The sequence below is a fragment of the Aedes aegypti genome, chromosome 1, assembly GCF_002204515.2.
Source record: "Aedes aegypti strain LVP_AGWG chromosome 1, AaegL5.0 Primary Assembly, whole genome shotgun sequence".
In the NCBI taxonomy this organism is placed as follows: Eukaryota; Metazoa; Arthropoda; class Insecta; order Diptera; family Culicidae; genus Aedes; species Aedes aegypti.
Genome location: NC_035107.1, coordinates 194,818,738 through 194,825,035, shown reverse-complemented (window position 1 = coordinate 194,825,035; position 6,298 = coordinate 194,818,738).

Sequence of the window (6,298 nt, the reverse complement as noted above, 5' to 3'; positions counted from 1 at the left end):
GGACAGGATTCGGTTTTTCATTTATGTACAAGAATTCCACTAAACGGCTCAACGATATATTATCCGAAAATGAAGCCAAAATTCTCACAACTCATGTATTTGACTATTTTATTGGTAAATTAAACTATCAGAATTAGCATAATAGGGGAACTAGGGGCAAAACGCGCTGGCTCTGTCCCATTAAATACATTAAATTACTAAAATAAATATTGTATTTGCAATGCATGGCAAGGAGTTAGGGTTTTTGTCTTTATGTAAAATTATTCGATTTTCACCCGCCCATCTGTTACCAATATCCTTACCAGTTATCATGACCACCATACGGTTGGCAAGCGTGGCACCACGAAACCGTTTGCTACGGCGGGAGAGAACGAGAGAGATGGGGAAGATAGTTGTTGAATAGAATATAGAATATCGGCACGGGCCTGTTAAGTTAGATCTCGCAAAGAGTGCGGATCGAGCGTAGTAGACCAAAATGATCACTCGAAGTTCTGTGCCGGAATAAAGAAACCGGGTATGTTAGCCTTGTCTTCTGGCAAAGGTCGAAAATGTGTCCGAAAACGTTTGTAGTAAACTACGTGCCTGTGCCCTAAAAGCGTGCACCCACTGTAAAGCGTCGCTAGTGATATGTTCTAATACCGACGTCGATTCCCTGCCAAGATCGTCTCGATGCTAGTGCCTCTCAAAAGTGCTTAGACGCTGAAGCAGCGTCCGGAGCTATCATCCGGCGCCCATTCCCTCCCCACCGGCTGAAGCTGTGAGCGGGCCTAAACTAAATGTGCTCACGAGTAGGCTTGATAATGCTCCTCAACATCATCAGAGTTGGGTGAACTACTCTAGAGCAGCGTGCTGCCTTTGCTTCTTTGGGATGGCTGACCCTCTCTTTTATTTCATGTCTATAATTCATACTCAAGACATCTCCACTGCAGGGTATGTGATGTACCTGCTCTCCAACACTCCTAACGATAAAAAAGTTTATTTAAACTTATTTAGTATTGTTTTAACGTAAAAGTATAGAACTACATTCTGATTCAAATCCCGAACACTGTGTTCATTCTGTCTCATATTCCGAACACCTTGACTCAAATTCCGAACAGTACGAATAAATCATATTAAATTGAATAATTTCGCAAATAAATGTATCTGAGCTTGTTCTTTTGGTCTTAAACTAGAAAATCATCACTAATTCCGCGGTATAAAATATATTGGAGACGCTAAAATAGAATTGCAATTGTCTGCCATTTCCTTGTAATTTGATGACAAATTTCAGCGAAACATTTCAACCAAATCGCCATACAAAAACCGAGTGTTCGGAATATTAGTCTGTTCGGAATTTAAGACAAAACGGTACAAAGTTGATCTACATGAGTAGAACAATTATTTTGTATTGAGATGATGTTGATTAATTCAATTTTTGAGCCGATTCTTATCTATTGATATATGTATTGTTTCTAAGCTAAAGTTTTCCATTTCATACATATCATTGGAGTGCCGTTTTGTCTCAAATTCCGAACAGACTCATATTCCGAACACTCGGTTTTTGTATGGCGGTGAGGTTGAAACACTTCGCTGAAATATATCATCAAATTACCCAAAAAAGGCAGTCAATTACACCTCAATTTGATCATCTTCCAATCTATTTTATACATCGGGAGTAGTGGTGATTCTCTAGTTTGAGACCAGTAAAAATAGCTCAGATAAATTTATTTGCGAAATTCATTTGAATACCGTTTTGTCTCAAATTCCGAACAGACTCATATTCCGAACACTCGGTTTTTGTATGGCGATTTGGTTGAAATGTTTCGTTGAAATATGTCACCAAATTACAAGGAAATAGCTGTCAATTGCAATTCAATTTTAACCTTTCCAATATAATTTTTACCGCGGGAGTAGTGATGAGTCTCGAGTTTGAGACCAGTAGAACAAGCTCAGATAAATTTATTTGCGAAATTATTCATTTGAATACGATTTATTCGTGCTGTTCGGAATTTGAATCAAGGTGTTCGGAATATGAGACAGCATAAGCACAGTGTTCGGCATTTGAATCAAAATGTTGTTCCATACTTTTACGTAAAACCAATACTAAAACTAATTAAATTAACATTATTATTGGTACACCCCACAGCTAACAGTTTGGCTTAGCGAAGAAATCAAAATTTACACAAATATCAGCCAATTTATGCCAATCAGATGCATTTGAAGTCACTGTTGGCCTTAAGTGTTCGGAATATGAGTCAAAACGGTACGATTTTTTCGTGCTGTTCGGAATTTGAATCAAGGTGTTCGAAATATGAGACAGAATGAGCACAGTGTTCGGCATTTGAATCAAAATGTTGTTCCATACTTTTCCGTGAAAACAATTCCTATCAAGTTTAAATATGTATTTTTATCAGTACACCCAACAGCTAACAGTAAGACATTGTGAAGAAACTAAAATTTTCATAAATATCAGTTAATTTATGCCCACTAGGTGCATTTGAAGTCACTGCTGGCCTTAAGTGTTCGGAATATGAGTCAAAGCGGTACCTTCATAAACTTAACCATATGGAAAAAGTAGGCATTGAAAAAATGGTGCTCAAAGTTTGAAGCTTGTCTTCTCATACAAATGTTCTTTTCTAATGTTAATTTTCTAATAAATTTCTGCATGCCATATTAGAGCAGTTCAAAATTTAAAAATGTTTGAGAATCCAATCTCCCATATGTTCCTTACCATAGCAATAGTGCTCTGTGAAATTTTCAGCTTTCTAGGTGGTGATTTAAAGGTGGCCCAAATACAATGTAGGTTTATATGGAAATTACTATGGAGAAATTTTGAGATATGTTCCAAACACGATAGCACTATAATGTAAGTACAAACTTATTATCCCTTAGTAAAGACTCATTCTTCAAACCATAATAAAGAAATTTGCCTAAAAGAGAAATACAATCCGACGGATAGCAGAAGAAATATTCATGAGTTTGCTTGCTATTATTTAGCTCAATATGGGATTATAGCCCTGCAAACATGTCCAAAAATCCTAAACAAAATTAGCTCAAATTCCTCAGCAACATCCTTCATTAAGGTTTGAAGAGTGAGTTTTCAATATGGGATGATAAGTTTCTACTTACATTACAATACTAGCGTGTTTGGAACATTTCTCTAAATTTCTCCATAGAAATTTTTAATATAAACCTACATTGTTTTTAGGCCACTTTTAAATTACCACCTAGAGAGCTGAAAATTTCACAGACCATTAGCGCTAGTGAGCATAAAACATTTATTTCGCAAATATCTCAGGAGCCTGATCAGTTAGAAAGATGGCGTCTTCGGCAGAGTTGTTCAGTAGTTCAAATTATTTTTTTTGTTTAATCCTTAGAGTTCGAGATTTTGTAAAATAATGGTAGTTCCTGAGCTTCTGAACCAATTTTGCTGAAGGTATAAAAAGTCAAGATCCTGCAGTATCCGCAAAACAAAAATTTTATGCTCACTACCGCCACCTGGTGGCAAAATATCCTATTTCTCACCTCAAATAATGATAGTCCTTGAGCTACTGAACTACTTTGTCGAAGACATATCTCTCTAAGTGGTCAGGCTCCTGAGATATCTGCAAACAAAAGTTTCATGCATACTAGCGCCGCCTTGTGGCAAAATTTTGAATCAACTAGCTCGAACAATGATAGTCCTTAACTTACTAAACAACTTTGCCGAAGACGCCATCCTTCTAAATGATCAGGATCCTGAAATATTTGCAAAACAAAAGTAAAATTTCCATGCCCACTAGTGCCACCTAGCGGTCAAATTCCGAATTAAATGCGATACCATCAGATAGCGCTTCACCTCCAGATCAACTTTACTGAAGACTCCAAGTTTCTATATTATCTGGATTTTGAGATATATCAATTTAAAACTGTGGTTTACTCGAACCGTTTATAGTGCGTTCATTGCGACTTTCATGTATATTTGTTAGTTTTACCGCATTATCAAGGGTCACACTGTAAATAAAAACCGTCGAATATTGTTCTTAAGAAGATTTTTGAGGAATACATTTTGGTTTGGTGTCGATAGATATCTTTGTTGCAAAATGATAGCATATAAATCACAACTGTTGTACAAAGTACAACAGCGCGACAGCCCGAAGGTTAATAAAAGTACTGAAGACACAATATGCCTCAGATTAATATTTATGCTGCAAATCAATCCAGAACGCAAATGTCCAAAGTAGCCCCCAGAATCAAAAGTAGCCCCCAGAATCAAAAGTAGCCCCGTCTGACGGTACCATTATAACACCAAAATGAGGTATTGACAACTGTACAATACCTAATTATGGTATGCATAGAGTGTTGCGAATTATTTGTTTCTCCTCGGGTACAGTTATGGTTATAGCTTTTATGGGCAATATATTTCTATGCAAAACTCACTTTTCAGAAAACAATATAGTTAAAAATCATCATCAGGCATCTATAAAGTAAATAACATGATGCCAACGAGACATTCAGCATTCTTGGAAGAAATTGCTATTTCGTACCGACTTGATTAAATTCAGTGATCAGTTTAACCCCGGATTACAGTACCGTACAACGGGATAACTTTGATAGTAGGGGACTCACGACGTACTAAACGAAATAACATAACTTCCGTAAACCAGTTAAGCAAAACGAATGCAGAAGTAGGGAGTATTAGTATCAAACTTCATAGAAGTATTTTGTTGAAAGCGATAACATATGAAGCTTATATTCAAATATTTGAAATTAATCTGATTTTAGCATTTTTAAAAACCCTTACAAACAATCTGTTCTACGATCATTATTTGATGAAAGGGTTCGTCGTTTTTCCCTGAGCCCAGTTGTAGTAGAACAAGAATCTGGTCTCAAATCTCTTAGCGATAATCATTTGTACAAATTGGGACAATTTTTGTAATCGAATTCAGAAATCCATTCCATATAATGTTAACGCCTATAGGTATGCAATGCCTAAATGATTCATTCGGTTTTGTTCGAAATATACTTAATTAGGTATATTCCAAAAGGCGTGATTTATGTTGAATTCAATGTCTGAACATAATTATCAATCGACATCTTTTAACAGATATTATTGTGTACCAATTCATACAGACTTATAATGTTGTTTGTCATTCATGTTTGAACTTAAAACACTTTTGTAGGTGAATTTTTCTATAAATTCTGTTCTGTTTCTTTTATGGAACAAATCTAACCCACGTTCTGTACTAACATTCTCCAATCAAGTTTCAGCTACAATAATACCAAATAGTAGTTTGGTAGTCGATTTTCATACGTTTGCATACTCATTATCAAAGTTACTCCAAAACCGAAAATGGGCTTTCGATTATATGAAAAAATATGAGTCCATTCAAAATAAATCGTTAAGCAATCTCTCAACTGCAATCGATAACTGAGGTACTAGTATTTGTTTTAAAAATAAAAAATAAAAATTTCGAAACAGGATACATTCAGATATTCAGATTTTCTTTGAAAAAACTATCAAAGAGGGGTAATTTTACGGTATTTATTAATTCCATAAATAGGTATTGTATTGATAAGAATTTAGCAACCGTATTCGGAGTCAGTGAACTCAAATTAGGAATGTAGAGTTGTTTTCGAAACTAACAATAATCGAAATGTTGTTTTTCGAATTTCCATTTTATGAATGTTGATTTGCTACATGAGTCAATGAGGTTCTTCGGGGTACCGTAAAACGGAGTAACTTTGATAATGCGGGTAACTTTGATAGTGCGAGACCCACAGCATACTAAACGAAGTAACAAAGTTTCTGTTAATCAGCTAAGCAAAACGAATACAAAAGTAAAGAGTATTAGTATAACACTTCATGTTAAAGCTATTTTCGTAGGAATCAAGTACATTCGAGAATTTATATGCACATATTAAAAATTTATAAAATTTTGGTATTTTTGAAACGCTCATAAACAATCTGTTCTACGATCACTATTTGATGAAGTCATAATGAGTTCATCACTTATCCTTGACAGCCTAATTGTAGTAGAACATGAATTCGGTCTCAAATCTCTTAGCGAAAACCATTTTTACAAACTGGGACCATTTTTGTAGTCTGAGTCAGAAATTTCGATATAGTATTAACACCTAGAGGTATGCAATGCAATGTTCCGTAATGCATTCAATTTTGTTCGATTTGTACTCCATTATCAGAGTTACCCCAAAACTGAGAACCGACTTTCGATTATGTGAAAAATTATATATCCGTTAAAAATAAATCTTTTTGCAATTTAACTGAATCGATAATCCTGGCTAGTACTTGTTTTAAAAATATAAATCATAATTCTTT